The sequence below is a fragment of the Dipodomys spectabilis genome, unplaced genomic scaffold (assembly GCF_019054845.1).
Source record: "Dipodomys spectabilis isolate Male_0828 unplaced genomic scaffold, ASM1905484v1 ptg000054l, whole genome shotgun sequence".
Classification (NCBI taxonomy): Eukaryota; Metazoa; Chordata; class Mammalia; order Rodentia; family Heteromyidae; genus Dipodomys; species Dipodomys spectabilis.
The window spans coordinates 32,765,049-32,782,975 of record NW_024870731.1 but is presented as its reverse complement, the minus strand read 5'-3'; the positions used below and the strand labels follow the sequence as shown (position 1 = coordinate 32,782,975).

The window sequence follows — 17,927 nt, the reverse complement described above, 5'->3', positions numbered from 1 at the left end:
AGAAAGAGAGAGAGAGAGAGAGAGTATGTGTTCCCACTATGCACCATTCAAGTAGGGTCATGGAGACCCTATTTAATTCTCATCACTTCCCAAATCCCTAATCACTTCTAAATATTGGAGTCCAATTAGATTTTGACCTCTTAATATCTCACAATGAGGACTACATTTCAACTCACGAACTCTCGGGAGATATACACAGGCCCCATACCAACCAGAGCAGAAAGTAAACAAATGAGGACTGCATCATACTAATGTTAATGATTTTGAAAATCAGCAAGGGCTATATTAACTCCAGATAAAGCAGACTTCAGAAGAAAGTAAGATTTCAGAACAAGATTTCAGAAATTTGTGTAATGATTAAACAGTTCATCAAGGTGCCGTTGATCTTCAACACATACACACTAAATAACAGAGCTTCGAAACACACTGCCCTTCCTTTCTGGGAAAACACCCAATGATGATGACACCAGTGGGGTGGGACGCCCAGGGGCCCACGCATGGGAGACTGTGGCTGCTTCCTGGGAGGCTTTGGTAGCAGACTCTGGGGCCGAGGTCATGGCATAGAAGCCAAAGACCAGGAATGGATCCCTGCCACCAAACTGGGCCTCCTGGTTAAGGCCATGAAGATGAAGTCTTTGGAGGAGATCTATCTTTTCTCCCTGCCCATCAAGGAGTCTGAGATTGTTGACTTTTTCCTGGAGTCACTCAAGGATGAGGAGTTGAGGATTGTATCCATGCAGAAGCAGACCCAAGCTGGCCAGTGCACCAAGTTCAAGGCATCTGTAGACATTGGCAACTACAACAGCCATGTTGGTCTGGGGTTATGTGCTCCAAGGAGGCTGCCACTGCTGTCCAAGGGGTCATCATCTGGGCCACGCTCTCCATCATCCCTGTGCAAAGAGACTATGGGGGACAAGGTTGGCAAGCCCCACACTGTGACGTGCAAGGTGACAGGTTCTGCACTGGTGAGCCCCACACTGTGACGTGCAAGGTGACAGGTTCTGCACTGGTGAGCCCCACACTGTGACGTGCAAGGTGACAGGTTCTGCACTGGTGAGCCTTATCTCCACCCACAGAGGCACTGGGATCGTGTCAGTTCCTGTCCCCAAGAAGCTGTGGATGATGGCTGGTATTGATGACTGCTATACCTCAGCCAGGGGCTGTGCTGCTACCCTGGGCCGCCTTTGATGCCATCTCCAAGACCAACAGTTACCTGACCCCTGACCTCTAGAAAGGGACCATGTTCACCATCTCTCCTTATCAGGAATTCACTGACCATCTTGCAAAAACCTACACCACAGTCTCCGCACAGAGGACCCCGGCTCCAGCTGTGGGGACGATGCAGGATTTTTATACAAGAATAATAAAGTGAATGGAGCCTGTTTAAAAACAAGAACAACAACAACCATATTGCCATGTCTGTCTCCTGAGAATAATGAGTTGGTAACTTAATATCCAGCACAAGTGTTGGATCTTAGGATATCTGAGGGCACATTTGGGCCATGGAGGCAGAGCCTCACGAGTGGACAGAAGCTGGTATGGAAGGGGATTGTGGAGTGGCTCCTCTCCTCTCCCCCACCTTCCCAAGTGAGGATACAGTCAGAGGAACCGCATTAGATGCCAGCACCTGGGTGTTGGTCTTTCCAGCCTCTAGAACTTTTCTTGGGGGGGGGGGGGGTCTAGTCGTGGGGCCTGAACTCTGGGCCTGGGCACTGTCCCTCAGCTCTTCAGCTCAAGGCTAGTGCTCTACCACTTGAGCCACAGCGCCACCTCTGGCTTTTTTCTTTTTGGTTATGTGGTGCTGAGGAATCAAACCCAAGGCCTCAGGCATGCAAGGCAAGCATTCTACCACTGAGCCACCTTCCCAGCCTCAGCCTCTAGAACTTTAAGAAATAGATTTCCATTCTTCTTAAATTACCTTGGCATATTCTTCATAAATACTAAAGCCTTCTGTGGTAACGCCACAAATGGAACCCCATCAGCCACATATAAAACCAAATCGACAATACTAAGCTGAGAAAGAGCCACGTTTAGAAATATAACTGGGGACTTTCAGTGCCCCTACACTCAACTACTAGAAAGAAAACAGGCACAAAATATAGGAGAATTAAACAATACCATGAAGCAACGGGAACTGGCATTTCTAGAACACTTAACAATAGCAGCATACAAACTCAAACACACTGAAAACATTCCACAATGAGCCATGTGCTGTATGATAAAGAAAACTCTAGCAACTTTTTTTTACAGTGCTGTGGATTGAATTCAGGTCTTCACAAATGCTAAAGCACTCTACTGATGAACTATATCCTCAGCCCACCCAATACATTTAAAACAAATCAAATCAGAGTTTCCAAACAATGGGAATTAACTAGAAATCAATCGTAGAAAAGAAAATCTTCAAATACTTGGAAATTAAATAACACACTCCCAAACAATACCAGGGTCAAAGAGGAAGCCTCCAGGGAAATTTTTTAAATGCATACTCTGAATGAAAATCAAAAGCAAACATTTAAAAATATGTGTGACAGCTAAAGGAATGCTGAGAGGGAAATTTACAACATCAGCTGCCTACATTAGAAAGACAGGAAAGATTTCAAGTCAATAATCTAAATTGCTACATCAAGAAGAGAGAGAAAAAAAGAAAAAAGGAGAGAAAAACAACCCCAAAGTAAGCACAAAGAACAAATTATAGCAATCATTAGCACAGAAATTGGTAAAATGGAAAATGAGGGTGGTTAAAAAAAAAAACTCAATAGGAATAAAAACTAATTATTAGGAAAAATAAATCAAAGCTTCTGACAGATCTGAGAAAAATAAGAAGGGAAGAGACGGAACCTATGTATTCCTTGGGGCATGGAACAGAGTTATCTCTGCAAGGATCTCGCATCGTGGACAGAAAGTACTGTTTGAGGTCCCTGAACGACTTGGGTTATAATTTAATTGTCGCTGTGACAGGGTCCGAAGGTGGGTGATGGATCACGAGGCTTCGCCTTCATGAATGGATGAATACTGACACCACGCTGTGAGTTCAATGTCACATGGTGGCTTTGTTATAAAAACACTGTGTCGTGCACACATGAATTTGTGACACCACATCCCCCCCCACCACCACCACCCATGCTCTCTTATCCCTGCTCTTTTGCACACACAAATGTACTTCCTCACCTGGTACCACCCAGCCAGAGCGAGAAGCCTTTGCCAGATGCTGGAACCCTGATCTTGAACTTCCATCCTCTAGACTGCAGGAAATACATTTCCCAAGGTCCTGGGTTGTATTGCAGAGCAGAAAACTGGACTAAGCAGAGGATCCTATACAAATACTTAAATAACTTTGGCTCACAGATAGGAAACGTCGAAGAAATAAACCAATTTCCTGTAAACTTTCAAGATGAACCCAGCTGAAATAGGTAACCTAAACACTTCCAGAGCCATTAAACAAATATATCGATAAAAGAAATGCCCTGAACGGATGGCTTCACTGCAGAACTTTACCAAACATTGGAAGTGCAATTAACTCCAACTTTATAGATCCACTCTACCTGACATTAAGGATACTATATGGCTATTGTAAGGCAATATGGCATTGATGGAGAAAGAGACACATGGATCAATAGAACAGAGTAAGTAACCTAGAAATGGACTTGTGCAAATATGCCAAACTGGGTGACTGTCCAGAGAATTATACTGTCGAAAAAATCAATCCTCAAACCTTATAAACTAAATAATCTCATTTATGTTACATTCTTGAAATTATAAAAATGGTGACTACACACATACACACATACACACACACATATACACATATTCACACATACACACAGAGAGATGAATGCAAGTGAGCTAAAAACATCTAGTAAGATCAGTCAATTGTCTCTATCTCAATAGCCTGGCTGTGGTGGTGTTCTATAGTTTTGCAAGCTGTCAATCCTGGGGGAAGCTGGGTAGAAAGCACACAGGGTTTTGCTATGTTGCTTAGAAGTTCACAAGAATGCGTAGCCATTGCTCAGTAAGCTTTATCGAAGGGGAGAAAACTGGAATTTCTCTTTTAGTTTCAATGGGTTTTCTCCTTTTAGCCTCTGTCACTGCCATGGGAACATAGCTACATTAACTTGTGGCCCAGAATCTATTTCAAGGCCATCCTAGATCTGCCAAGGGCTGAGCAATGCCTGGCCATGTGAGCAAGCCAAGGAAAAATCAGCAGAGCCAAATGTCACCTCAACCCAGACACATGAGCAACTGTACTTACTCTTGTGGCTATTTGTTACACACCACTACCTTGAAAATAGGTAACTGATACAAAGACCAAGTCTCAGAGAAGACAACCAAAGTAGCTGCAAGAACACAGGCAGCCCATATATCCATACAGAATCCTCATCATTTTTTGCATTTGTAATTGTGGTACAGGCATGAACACATGACATTTCCAAGAAATTTTCTGCTTGGTTTATCTTGAGTCCTATGTTCATCACTTAACAAAAGATAACAGGAGAAGATAATAGGTTGCCTACAAGGAAAGCATAGAGCCCAAAGGAGGCAACAAAAAAGAAAAGAACAGACTGGAGATGTGGCTCAAGTGTTAGAGTACCTGCCTAACAAGCTCAGAGCCCTGAGTTCAAATCCCAGCCCTACCCCACAAAAAAGGAAGAGAAGAAAAACTACTAGTCAGGTAAAAATAACAGATATCCTCTATCAAAACAAACAAGCCGCTGGGCACCAGTGGCTTACCTCTGTAATTCTAGCTACACAGGAGGCTGAGCTCTGAGCATCATAATTCTGCACTAGCCTAGTACACCCCCCCCACCACCAAAAAAATGTTTGCAATACTCCATCTCCAACTAACTAACCAAAAGCCATGAATGAGTGTAAAAGTCCCAGTACTGGTACAAAAAGAAAGGGACCAATGTTTATTTATTCCAGCTTCTAAAAAAAAATTTTTTTGTCAGCCATGGGGCCTGAACTCTGGTCCTGGGTGCTGTCCCTCAGCTCTTCAGCTCAAGGCTAGCGCTCTACCACTTGGCTAGTGCCACTTCTGGCTTTTTCTGCTTATGTGGTGCTGAGGAATCAAACTTAGGGCCTCATGCATGCAAGGCAAGCGCTCCACCACTGAGCCACCTCCCCAGCTCCTAAAATAGATTTCAGAATCCACAACTCCATTTTTTGCCCTGAGAGAAGAGCTTTGGAAACAAGACCCCACCAAAAGTCTATGCAATAAATGATTAATAACCAATATTTAGACCCACTCCTACTCCCTAGATGCACATTGCATGGATTTGAATTCAGCTTTTTGGCATAACTGGATTTTCAGAAATCGTTGTCTCTAATTCTTTGCTTTCCAGAAGGAAGCCCCTGGCTCCATCTTTTCCCACCATGAAGGAAGACAGAATTTACAACACTTGACCTTTGCACTGTCGCAATGGGAAAGGTCACAGGTCAAACTGGAGGGAAAACGACTGAAGAGCCATCATCAATCCCTAAATCTTGATTTTTCTTTTTTAATGGCCAAGTGAGCAGTCCTTTGATTTCCAACATCGCATGTCCCCATTGTAAACACCTCAGTCCTTCAAGGTTTCAAAGGGATGCTTTGTGGCCATTCCTTCATTGATCACATGGCTTATTGACACACCACAGCTAAACCAACTGTGTCTTTTCTGCACGCAGGGACTGGTGTCCCCCATCCCCAACCACTCACAGGTGTTGTGATTGATGGTCTAGGACTCAATGGCCCGGGGGTGGGCTCACCCCGGCCATGCAGGAATTAGATTACAGGAAAGATCCCTGGTGAAATGGGCTAAAGAAGCTATTTTTCATCTCTAGAGACCTGGGTTCAAGCCTCACAGAAGCCACAGGGGAAAATGGTTTCGTGGCATCAGTCTATCTCATAATTTGTCACAATCCAGCGGGATGGGGAAAATCCTCCTCAGGGACATTAATTAAAGGAAGTGGCATTCTAGTAGCCAAGGTCTGAGCAACGTGCGGCGGCTCCGAGACAGCAGAGGAACTGCCAGCCCAGCTAGAGATGGATTCTCTTGAGAACTTCCCAGACCAGGCTCACAGGGAAAAGACAAAGACGGGTTCATAGCAGCAGTCCTGCACCCTGCTCCCCAGGTTGGACCACCTGGGTAAGAGTACCGCCCTTCTTTTCGGGGGGAGTGGGGTGGGGTACCCGGAGGTCAGTTCTGGGGCTTGAACTCAGGGCCTGGGCACTGTTCCCAAGCTTCTTTTGCTCAAGGCTAGCACTCTACCATTTAAGTCACAGCACCACTTCCGGCCTTTTCTGAATAGTTTATTGCTGGCTTCAAACAGCAATCCTCAGATCTCAGCCTCCTGAGTCTCTAGGATTACAGGCGTGAGCCACCAGCACCTGACAAGAGTATCACTCTTCCAACAAGGACTCTGGTCTCGGACACACGGTGGAGTTATTCAGATAAAATACCTCAGAACTGCAATTGGGAGGAGGCTATAGCTCAAACTGAGCACCTGCCTAGCGAATACAAACCCTAGTCCTATCAAAACTGGACAAATAGCAACACAGCCGGGCATAGTGGCTCACACCTATAATCCTAGCTACTCAAGAGGCTGAGATTTATGGATAGAGGTCCAAAGCCAGCCAGGGGAGCAGGAAAGGCCATGAGACTCTTTATCTCCAATTAACCTCCAAAACATCACAAGCGGGCTGTGGGTCAAGTAGTAGAGAGCTAACTTTGAGAGAGAGAAAAAGAAAAAAACCTCGGGGGTAGCACCAGGCCCTGAGTTCAAGCCTTACCTTTTAGGACATGCGCACGCGCACGCATGCGCACATGGCTCTCTCCCCAAGTACCCGGGAAGAAGGGGGACTACATTCCTGTCCTGCGTGCACGCATGCGCACATCGCTCTCTCCCCAAGTACCCGGGAAGAAGGGGAATTACATTCCTGTCCTGCACAGTCTGCCTTCCCGCAGCACTGGGGCTGTCCCAGGCCCCCTCCTGTTGGGCCTCCATCCCCCTGGAGGGAGGGGGAGAGGGGCTTTCCTCTGCGCATTATTGCTCCTTTTAATTGTTCCTCCTGCCAAGGGAATGACATCAGCCCCTCTGCTGACCATCAGGCCTCACCTTGAGCCGGGGCCATCTCCGAGCCGCAGACTCCTGGCACTATTTATCACTGTTTTCCAACATGGCAGGAAGGGGCTATGTCAATGTGAACCCCAACTCCCCTCCCGCGGGCTCTGGGGGGCTTCCCGCTGTGTTATTGTAGCGACACCACATTCTGCCAGCCAGCGGAGGTGGCACTGGCTGGTTTTCAGCAAACCTTCGGTTTGCTACAATTTATGCCTTGATTAAAAATGTGCTGTCGGGTGAAGCACACTAGTTAGTGGAAGGTTATTTGTTAATTAGTAAAACAAATCAGGTCAAATGTTGCTCATAAAGATTTTGCATGTCTGCAATTCTGAAATGGCTTAAATCTGGCTTCCGAAGTAACACTTTTGTTAAAGAATCAAAGCAAGATGGAATCCACATTGTCTTGGGCAGGTTCTAGAAGCAGTGGTAGGAAAGACTGTTTTTTTTTTTTGTTTTTTCTCTACTATTTTCTCCACAAAAATCACACATCATTGCCAGGCGCTGGTGGCTCATGCGTATAATCCCAACTCCTCGGGAGGCTGAGCCAGGATTATCACAGTTCAAAGCCAACCTGGCCAGTAAAGTCTAAACTCTTATCTCCCTTTAACCACTAAGAGGCCAGAAGTGGATCTGTGAGTCAAGTGGTAAAATGCTAGCCTTGAGGAAAAAAGCTCAGGGAGAGTGCTCAGATCCTGAGTTCAAACTGGCACATGTGCACATGCACACTCACACACACACACACACACACACACACACAAATCACACATTATAAAAATAATTCTTCGGGGCTGGGAAGGTGGCTCAGAGGTAGAGTGCTTGCCTAGCATGCATGAGGCCCTGGATTCAATTCCTCAGTACCACATAAATAGATAAAGCTGGAGTGGCGCTGTGGCTCAAGTGGTAGAGGACTAGCCTTGAGCACAGAGAAGCTCAAAGTCAGTGCTCAGGCCCTGAGTTCAAACTCCAGGACTGGCAAAAAATAATAATAATTCTTCATCAGTACCAATGGTTGGCTGCCCCTCCTTGGCTTTTATTTTAACGTGAAAGGAGAAAGACACCTGCCCTAGGAAGGCTTTCCCTTCAAGACCCTCAACCTGTCCCTAAAATCACACCACAAGTTGTTCATCTCCATTAGTCCTTAGTGGCACAGCCCCCCTGCCTCCCTTCAGGAGAGCTGCTGCAGCATGAGGCAGAAAGTAGCTGCTCAGTAAACATCTGCGTTCCGGAACTGACCCAATGCTGTTCAAATATGTTCTATTTGTGTGTGTGTGTGTGTGTGTGTGTGTGTGTGTGTGTGCGCACGCGCGTGCGCGCCAGCACTGGGGCTTGAACTCAGGGCTTTGCACTGTCCCTTAGCTTTTTCACTCAAAGCTGACACGCTCTGACAATGTGTGCAGCTGACACCACTTGAGCCACAATCCACTTGTAGTTTTTTTGGTTAATAGGCTTTTCAGCCTAGCTGGCTTCAAACAACAATCCTCAGGTCTCAGCCTCCTAAGTAGCTAAGATTACAGGTGTGGGCCGCCAGCATCAGGCTCCTGTGTTTATTCTTAACTGGCTTCCATCCGCAATGGCTTCTGGTGCCCTCAGGAACTAGAGGAGACGGATTCTAGCTCTTATTTTCTTCCTGGAAATCACACAGCGCCTTTAATCCATGTCCATTGTTCCCAACCTGCAACTGTGTATCTTCCTACTTATTAATCGTAATAATAATAATGCCCACTGTCACGCTCAGTGTGTGCGGGGCCCTGCGCGGGTGTGCATTGCCTTCCGGCCTCACCACGCATCCCTGCACTGCAAACCAGGCACCCCGAGCGGCCCGGCCGACGTCCCCAGCATGCCTCAGATTCCCAACCAGACCAGAGGTGGCGTCACACTGATCGTGGCAGCACAGCTGGCCTGCATCAGAGAAGAAGCTTCCGTCCCCACAGGACTCCTGTGGTTGCCAGAGACAGAGAGATAGACAGAAAGATAGAGACAGAGAGATAGAGAGCGAGACAGAGAGAGAGAAGGAAATTGGGGTGCCCTATGGGGAGAAGCCCCAGGATCTGGCCTTCACTGGGCCGCAGGGGCCCCCGGCTGGCTTCCACCCCCCTGGGTGCCGCCGACAGCGTCTGCTCTACCCCTGCCACGAGGCCACCAGCTCGCCAGCACAGACAGCGGCTGGGCAGCTTCTGCCAAAACAAGGCGGGGTTCCTGGAACCCCAGGAACCTGCTCTCCTCCCTGCCCCCTGCCCACCTCGCGTGCTGGGATTGGAAGAAGGACAGCGACAGTGGGCGTAGAAACTTAAATCCGTACAAACAACCCAATTACTCATCAATGGCGAGACGTAGTTATGTCGACCTCAAATGAGTAAACCGTAGAGATTTCAAGTACGAAATAAAATAATCTCATAGGAACTGCAGGCAGCTCAGGGCAGGAGGCAGACTAGAAAAGGAGAGGAAGCCGGCGTGTGAGAGCTCCCAGGGGCACCCCCCCCCCGTACCCCCTGCTGCTGGCAGTGGACCAGTTCATCAAGGTGCGCAAAGCCGGGTGTGGTAGTGCTCTCCTGTAGTCCCAGTGAAGCACGCAGCGATGAGTGGAGGAATTCAGATGGGGAGCTGGAGCGGGCCAGGCCCCACCGAGCAGAGCACACGGTGGACACAGCTGTGGGGGGAGGGGGAGGGGTGGGGGGGGAGGCAGCCACTGTCCACGTGCCACAGGAACTGGGGGTGGCGGCTCCTGCCTGCCAGGCCAGACTCGGTGAGGCCAAAACAGCAGAAGACCTCTGGGGTCCTGCCAGGAATAAACAGAATCGCCTCAGCCTCCCTACCCCACCAGGTGGGGCTCTGTCCTCGCTTGCTCCCATGGTTAAGAGGTTAAGGAGGGAATGAAAACCACGCGCATTTCCGTACCGGTGGCCCTTGGCAGGCGCTGTATACACGTTAAGTGTGTGTCACGTTTTTATTATTAAAAGACAATTTCAGTCTGGGCACTGGTGGCTCACGCCTGTCATCCTAGCTACTCAGGAGGCTGAGTTCTGAGGATGGCGGTTCAAAGCCAGCAGGGCAGGAAAGTCCATAAGACTCTTACCTCCAATAAACCACTCAGAAAACTGGACGTGGCGCTGTGGCTCAAGTGTCTTGAGCTGAAGAGCTGAGGGACAGCACCCAGGCCCCCAGTTCAAGCCTCATGACCGACAATATATATATGAGTTGAGCTAGAATCCAGCCCCAGGCCTGCCCGGCATCTGTCAGCAGCACATACGCGCAGCAAAGCAGGGCTCTTGAGTAGAACTTTCAGGAAAGCCTGTGGGGTGGCATGAGGGACACAGAGCCAGAGCGGCCCAGCTCCTGTCCCTCCTGCTCCTGCAAACAGCCGACTGCCTGGTTGCCCTGTGTCTGGATGGGCAGGGACATCAAGGGAAATGTCACCTGTGAGGTGCAGGGGCCAGGGGCAGACTCGGTGACGTCCTGGGGACAGAAGTCTCTCAGATCTTCCCAGTGCCCGGCTGGTGGTCAGGCAGGCGGGCGGGCAGGCAGCCGGGCGGGCAGGCAGGCGGGCGCACCACAGCTAGCAATCACCACATAGGCCCTGGCCGGCCACGATCACCGCGCGGCTACCTGACTCCAATATCAGTTCTTAACAATCAGCCGTGCCTTGGGCAGCCTCTGCCTTATTGGTGAGAGCAACATATTTGCCTCTAGCCCCTGCCCACTACAACAACGTGTGTGTGTGGGTGCGCGCACGCATGCGCGTGTGTGTGCTGGGGCTTGAACTCAAGGCTTGGGCACTGTCCCTGAGCATTGATTGTTCGAGGATGGCACTCTACCACTTAAGCCATCTCAGGCTTTGAGGTGGGTGGTTAACTAGAGATAAGAGTCTCCCAAACGTTCCCGTTGGGGCTGGCTTTGAACCACAATCTTCAGCTCTCAGCCTTCTGAGCAGCTAGGATGACAGGCGTGACCCCCCCCCCCCATGTCTGCCTCATGCCACCATTGTCAGCGAACCACATCCACTCAGGACTGACCTCTGGTCTGCGTTATTGACAGGACTGAATGTGTGCAAAGAGAGGAGTCACACCAAGTTCTCAAGTTTTCCCAGCGGCTCCACCTGCAGACAGACTCAGGGCTGTGAGGGAAACAGGCAGCCTTTGGCCTGGTGTGTGTGTGTGGGGGGGGGGGGGGGGGGGGGGGGGGAGGGGAAGAGGGAGGTTGGAGAGAAACCAGGCCCCGTTTTCCAAAGCGTCGTGCCCCCTCTAGTGGCCATGATCTGAACTGCGACACCCAGGATCCACCGTGTCCCATCCAACAATGGGACTTGATTGGTCTTTGGGAAAATAGATGAACTTTCACTCCCGCTGAACTGATGGGTAATTCCTTGTCACACATGACTTTAATCAAGTTATATGCAGGAAGGGTGTATCATGGTGGAAGGGGAAAAAAAGTCTTAACATGAATTAAGGCATTGTGCCAAAGTAAAGCTACACCTTGAATCCTTTTCAGAGGACTTCAAAGGCAGCATGTACCTGGAGGGAAGGGGAGATTTGTTTGGGTTGAGCAAGAAAGGGCTTCCTGCAGCCCAGGAGACCGGATCTGGAGTGTGTGCAGCGTGTGGGGCTGCCAGCCTTCCTCAAGCAACCTGTTTTCAGGACAGGGGTCAGCTAATCGAAACCCTGATGCATGGCATTGCCCTGCAAATCCACCAGGACCGAGAATGAAGGGAAGTTGAGGCTAGGGGCAAAGCTGGGGCCACTAAGCCTGAGACAGATGTCAGGGCGAAGTTGGCAGGGCCCCCTCAGCACCTGCCCCTGTGAGACAGGACCCAGGTACCACTCCAAGAAGGCCTCCTCCATCACTCCCGTGAGGGAGGGGGTGGGCTGCTTCATTGGCACATGGCCCAGGGAGCATCTCACAACTCACTAGCGAAGCTTTTTGGTCCCTAGATTTTGAACGCTTCATAGGCAGGGAAGAGAGATCTTCATAACCCTTACGCCAGGGCGCCATGGATGACAATGGGTGCCCAATCAATGCTCTCAAAGGTGTGGGAATGTAAGGGTTAATTCATGGGCAGGCAATGTGGTGGTTACAGCCAACAGAGTGGCCTGTTACCTTTCTTTTTCTTCTTTGAGTGTGTGCTGACACTGGGGTTTGAACTCGGGGTCTTGTGATCTTGCTTGGCTTCTCTGCTCATGGCTGGCCCTCTATTCTTTGTGTCATGCCTGTATGTCCGGCTTTTGGCAGGTTCATTGGAAATAAGCATCTCACAATCTTCTCTGCCCTGGCTGGCTTCAAACCTCAATCCTCTGATCTCAGCCTCCTGAGTAGCTGGGATGACAGACATCTTAAGAATAGCCACCTGGTCTACTTGTCCATCACTGTGGAGGCTCTCCCCTGTTTAAAGCAGATTTCTTCCTGTCAAAAGTTCATAGCAGGGTGAATTTCCCAGACAGAAACCAGAAGAATGGAGAGTGACGAAATGCCCGGATAGACAGTCCACGGCAGGCTGGCTTTTCCTCCAGCAAACACAGTGGCTCTGGGGGACACTGGGCTCTTTGTCCCGCTGTCACAGGGGAATGGGCCCCCTCTGAGGGAAGCCAGCCAGAGGGGAGGGGGCTGCCGGTGATGAAGACTGAGCGGGGTCACGGTACACCTTGGCATTGTGGGGTGCCGTGACAAGGCCAGAGCTCTCAGGTGAAATGAGTACAAGCGGCGCCATCTTTTCAAAAGCCCCTGCAGTGGGCTGGCTAAACCTCGGCGGGCTAGGGACCGTGGGAGGGTCCTGGTAGCACCTGAGACGTAACATCCAGGAGAAGCTTTGGAAGCTTATTATTGCTAGAGGGTCACTGGCTGCCAAGGTTAGAAGGTGCCAAGGAACTGAAGAAAGAGAAAGAAAACTCCAGGATTGCACAGAAGGCAACTGACTAGGGACTTACAGACACAGACATGCCCTGAGAGGCAAGATCCACACCCCGAGGGCGGGAGGAAGCGAGACACAGGTGGGCTGCAGCCAGGTACAACGACATACCTACCTGGACTTTCCCCAGAGCTGTTCACCTGCCCAGCGTCAGTCATGAGGAGCCTGGGGTTCATCTGGGGTTCACTGGCTAGCATGGAAATGCTCAGCCGACTCCAACCTAATGACTTGTGCAGAGTGAGCCAGGGTTAACTCATGGGCGAGCAATGGGGTGGCGGCAGCCAGGATGGTGGCCATCGTGCCACGCTGAATCTCTGAGATTGATTGGTCATGTCTAGGAACTGTGAACACATAAATTGTACACTTTAAGGAACAGGTTGTTTGGTGTACGAAGCGTCCCCAGCCTCCCCTCCCCCACCCCCAGCCAGATCCAGGGACAGGGGACACAGCCCCCGCTTCTTGGACTGCCAAGGTCACCATATCTAAAGAGCTGGTGGCACGGGAGAGGGTGCTGTGGCCTGGGAAATGCCGTCTGCCACAGACACGGGTGACAGTTCTCTGCTCTGTGGCAGCTCTGTGTGGGAGAGACCAGGAAACTTGTCACTCAAGCCGTGCACATCTAACACCCATGAAAGATGTCAATGGGTTTGGGTTTTTTTTTTTTCCATTTGTTCCACTCATGCTTGTTTTCTTCAGGGAAGGGGACTGCTTGGGGGCTTTTCTGTGCATGTGCACATACTAGTCCTAGAACTTGAACTCAGGGCCTGGACACTATCCCTCAGTTGTTTTTTTCTTCACAAAGCCAGTGTTCTGACACTTAAACAATAGCTCCACTTCTGGCTTTTGGGAGTGATTATTGGAGATAGGAATCTTACAGATTTCCGGGCCCAAGCTGGTCTTTGACCCCTCCCCCTCCATTCTCAGCCTCTTGAGTAGCTAGGATTATAGGTATGAGCCTCTGGTGCTCAGCTCAAGTTTGTTTTGTAACAATAAAGTGGCTAAATACAAGATCATAAGGCCTTAGATCGAGAAAATAATTCTCAAAAGTCATTATATCCAACCAGGCATCCGTGGCTCATGTCTGTAAGCCTAGCTCTTCAAGAGTCTAAGACCTGAGGATCAAGATTCAAAGCCAGCCAGGGCAGGAAAGTCCATGAAACTCATCTCCAATTAACCACCAAAAAGCCAGAACTGGAGCTGTGGTTCAAGGGGCAGAGTGCCAGCTTTGAGCAGAGAAGCTAAGGGACAGAGCCCAGGCCCTCAGTTCTAAGCCCAGTTACAGTAGCACCAAACCAAACAAGCCAACAGAAGCTTTCCAAGTGAGTGTGACACTCACCCTTTTGACCATTGCAGTCAGACATCTTGTTCTACAGCTGGTAAACTGAGGCTCGGGGTGCACGTCCCTCCCCCCCCAGTACCTTTCCTCTGCGTCTGCAGTGATATTGTCAGTTTATTGGGCTGAGCTGTTTAAAAGATACACATTGAGTCACGAGAGCTGCTGAGGGACACAAGGCGAGTGGCTCCCGCAGATCACAGCAGAGCCTGGCCAGTCCACCGGCCTCGGTGAAGGTGCCACCCAGGCCAGAGATCAGGGGACACCACCAGCTCAGGAGGTCCCCAGCCCGTCCCCCACCCCCGAGATGTTGCTAAGGCCTTTCCAAAGAGGAATCATCTAAGCATGGGCCCAGCACCCAGGTGCGATTAGCGGTGGTGAGAATCGTCAGTGGTGGACATTTTCAAGGTGGAAAACGAGGTGTGGATGAGACACGGTCCGTGCATTGGAAACTGTGGAGACAGACAAAACCTATTAGCAGGGGCTGATTCGCCAGGAGAAGAGTGGACTGCAATGGGTGACAATGGGTAGAAGCTGTACATGTGCAAGCAAAACCCTAAAACCTTCCCACCTCAGAACAACAAAGAAATGGCCAAAAGCCCGCTCCTGAAGTACCACCAACCTCAAGAGATGCATGGGCTGAATTACCCAAGGCAAAGTAAGGCCATATAGTGACATGGAGATCAAATGTAAACCCCAATGGGGGGCGGGGGGGGCGGGACCCACAGACTCTAACTGCCTAGGGCATGTGTGCCCATCAAGCCCCTGATCCTGTGAGATCACCTACCAATCTGGCTTTCTTATACTTCTCTTCCACTCGTGGGCTGGGACAGGTGAGCGTGTTTCTCCGTGGCCAGTGCCCTCTTTTCTGTGCTGTGTCAGCTCCGGAGGGCTGCGCACTGGCAAGGGCACCCCCCAACCTCCACCCTGCGAAAGCCTCAGATGGGCACAGTCAGCACCCCCCCCCCCCCCACCGCCCCCTGAAAAGAGCTGCCGGGGCGGTAGCAGCTCAGTTCTGGAGGAAACACAGAGTCTTCCGGGATAGATCACAGAATATTCTCCAGCTAGGAGAAAGGGAAGTTGTTCATGAACTGTGATAATAATCTTCAATGGGATTACACTATTAGTTGAGGAAGAAAGAGAAGAAAAAGGAAGATAGAAAAAGAAGGAAGGAAGGAAGAAAAAAAGAAAGAGGAAGGAAGGAAGGGAAAGAAAGAAAGGGAGTAAGAAGGAAGGAAGGAGGGAGGGAATAGAGAGGGAGAGAGGAAGGGAAAAAAGAAAGAAAGAGAGAGAAAGAAAGGAAGGAAGAGAAAGAAAGAAAAAAGGAAGAGAAAGGAAGGAAGAAAGGAAGAGAAAGAAATGAAGGAAGAGAGAGAAGGAAGAAAGGAGGAAGGGAGGAAGGAGGGAGGGAGGGGGGAGGGAAGGAGGGAAAGAGGGAAGGAGGAAGGGAGGGAGGAAAAGAGGGAAGGAGGAAGGGAGAAGGGAGGAGGGAGGGAAGGAGGAAAGGAGGGAGGGAAGGAGGAAGGGAGGGAGGGAGGGAAGGAGGAAAGGAGGGATGGAAGGAGGAGGGAGGGAAGGAAGAAGGGAGGGAGGAAAGGAGGAAGGGAGGGAGGAGGGAGGGAGGGAAGGAGGAAAGGAGGGGGGAGGAAGGGAGGGAGGGAGGGAGGGAAGAAGGAAGGGAGGAAAGGAGGGAGGGAAGAAGGGGGGAGGAAGGGAGGGAGGGAGGGAAGAAGGAAGGGAGGAAAGGAGGGAGGGAAGAAGGAAGGGAGGGAGAGGAGGAGGAAAGGAAGTAGGGAAGAAAGGAGGGAGGGAAGGAGGAGGGAGGGAGGGAAGGAAGGAGGGAAGGAGGAAGGGCGGGAAGGAGGGAGGGAAGAGGGAGGGAAGAGGGAGGGAGGGAGGAAAGGAGGGAGGGAGGGAAGGAGGAAAAGAGGGAAGGAGGAAGGGAGGGAAGGAGGAGGGAAGGAAAGAGGGAAGGAGGGAGGGAGGGAGGGAGGAGGGAGAGAGGGAGGGAGGGAGGGAGGGAGGGGAGGAGGAGGGAGGGAGGAGAGGAGGGAGGGAGGGGAGGAGGAAGGGAGGGAGGGGAGGAGGAAGGGAGGGAGGGGAGGAGGAAGAGAGGGAGGAAGGAGGGAGGGATGCTTCCATTTCTGTAAACAAGAATGAAACGTGATACCTAAAGATAATAAACTTAAAGTGAAGCAAAGAGTGGAGCGTGAAACCTTGCGTGGAGCCCGGACTCCTACTCACTCGACAGGCGGAAGCTGTTAGATCGCGGTTCCAGAACAGCCTGCGCGGGACGTGGGGGAGCCGCGTCCCACCGAAGCGCGGGGCCCGCGGCCCGCGCCTGCCGCCCGGCCTCTGCGGAGGCGGGGAGGCCGGGGGAGGACCTCCGTCCGGGCCGCCCGCGGGGCACGGTCCCCAGCGCCTGCCGCCCGGCCTCTGCGGGAGGCGGGGAGGCCGGGGGAGGACCTCCGTCCGGGCCCACAGCGGGGCCCGGTCCCCAGCGCCTGCCGCCCGGCCTCTGCGGGAGGCGGGGGAGGCCGGGGGAGGACCTCCGTCCGGGCCCACAGCGGGGCCCGGTCCCCAGCGCCTGCCGCCCGGCCTCTGCGGAGGCGGGGAGGCCGGGGGAGGGCCTCCGTCCGGGCCGCCCGCGGGGCCCGGTCCCCAGCGCCTGCCGCCCGGCCTCTGCGGGAGGCGGGGAGGCCGGGGGAGGACCTCCGTCCGGGCCCACAGCGGGGCCCGGTCCCCAGCGCCTGCCGCCCGGCCTCTGCGGAGGCGGGGAGGCCGGGGGAGGACCTCCGTCCGGGCCCACAGCGGGGCCCGGTCCCCAGCGCCTGCCGTCCGGCCTCTGCGGAGGCGGGGAGGCCGGGAGAGGACCTCCGTCCGGGCCGCCCGCGGGGCCCGCGGCCCGCGCCTGCCGCCCGGCCTCTGCGGGAGGCGGGGAGGCCGGGGGAGGGCCTCCGTCCGGGCCGCCCGCGGGCCCCGGTCCCCAGCGCCTGCCGCCCGGCCTCTGCGGGAGGTGGGGGAGAACCTCCGTCCGGGCCGACCCAGGCAACCGCCGGCCCCGACCTGCGTCCGGAACGACCCGGGCAAGGCTGGGTGCCAGGCCCTGGGGAAGCTTGCGAACGGCCCGGAGACTCGCTCTGCCAGGGAGGGGCGCGCACGGGGCCGCGCTGCGCCTCACGAGGGAACGGTCCCGGGCCGTGCCCGCGCGCGCCGAGGGCACCCACGGGCCCAGCCGATAGCGCGGCCGGGCGCGAGCGCCGGCCGCGGCGGGGTGCCCTCCCACCTGGCCCGGGTACGTGGTTTCCGCGGGGGTCCAAAGGCCTCAGGCCAAGGCGGTGCTTTCCTGGCTTCTTCTTTTCCACCGGAGTCTTGCAACTAAACACACGACCACAAGAGGGCAGCACGAGGCCGCACTCCCGCTCCGCGAGGACCATGGGGAGGAGAGCGAGAGGCGCAGGGTGAAGCCCGGGATAGTTGTTGATGGCCGCGCATTTCAAGACCTCCCCTCTCCATAGTAACGCGCTCCTGGGGGCACGACTGGAAACAGTGGATATGGTATAGATATAATATAGTACATTTATAGTATATATTATTAGG

The 17,927-nt window shown here is 52.3% G+C and overlaps 1 long non-coding RNA gene and 1 pseudogene across 1 annotated transcript; one reads left to right on the top strand and one right to left on the bottom strand.

The window, feature by feature from the left end:
- The first annotated feature begins 497 nt into the window (after nt 1-497).
- On the top strand, nt 498-1,372 carry LOC122108103 (annotated as a pseudogene).
- Nucleotides 1,373-11,454: 10,082 nt separating this feature from the next.
- On the bottom strand, nt 11,455-14,928 carry LOC122108098. Its single transcript, XR_006147473.1, has 3 exons — nt 14,331-14,928; nt 13,110-13,335; nt 11,455-12,954 (listed from the first exon to the last, which is right to left on the bottom strand). It is a non-coding gene; the product is annotated as an uncharacterized LOC122108098 (long non-coding RNA).
- Between the last annotated feature and the right edge of the window lie 2,999 nt (nt 14,929-17,927).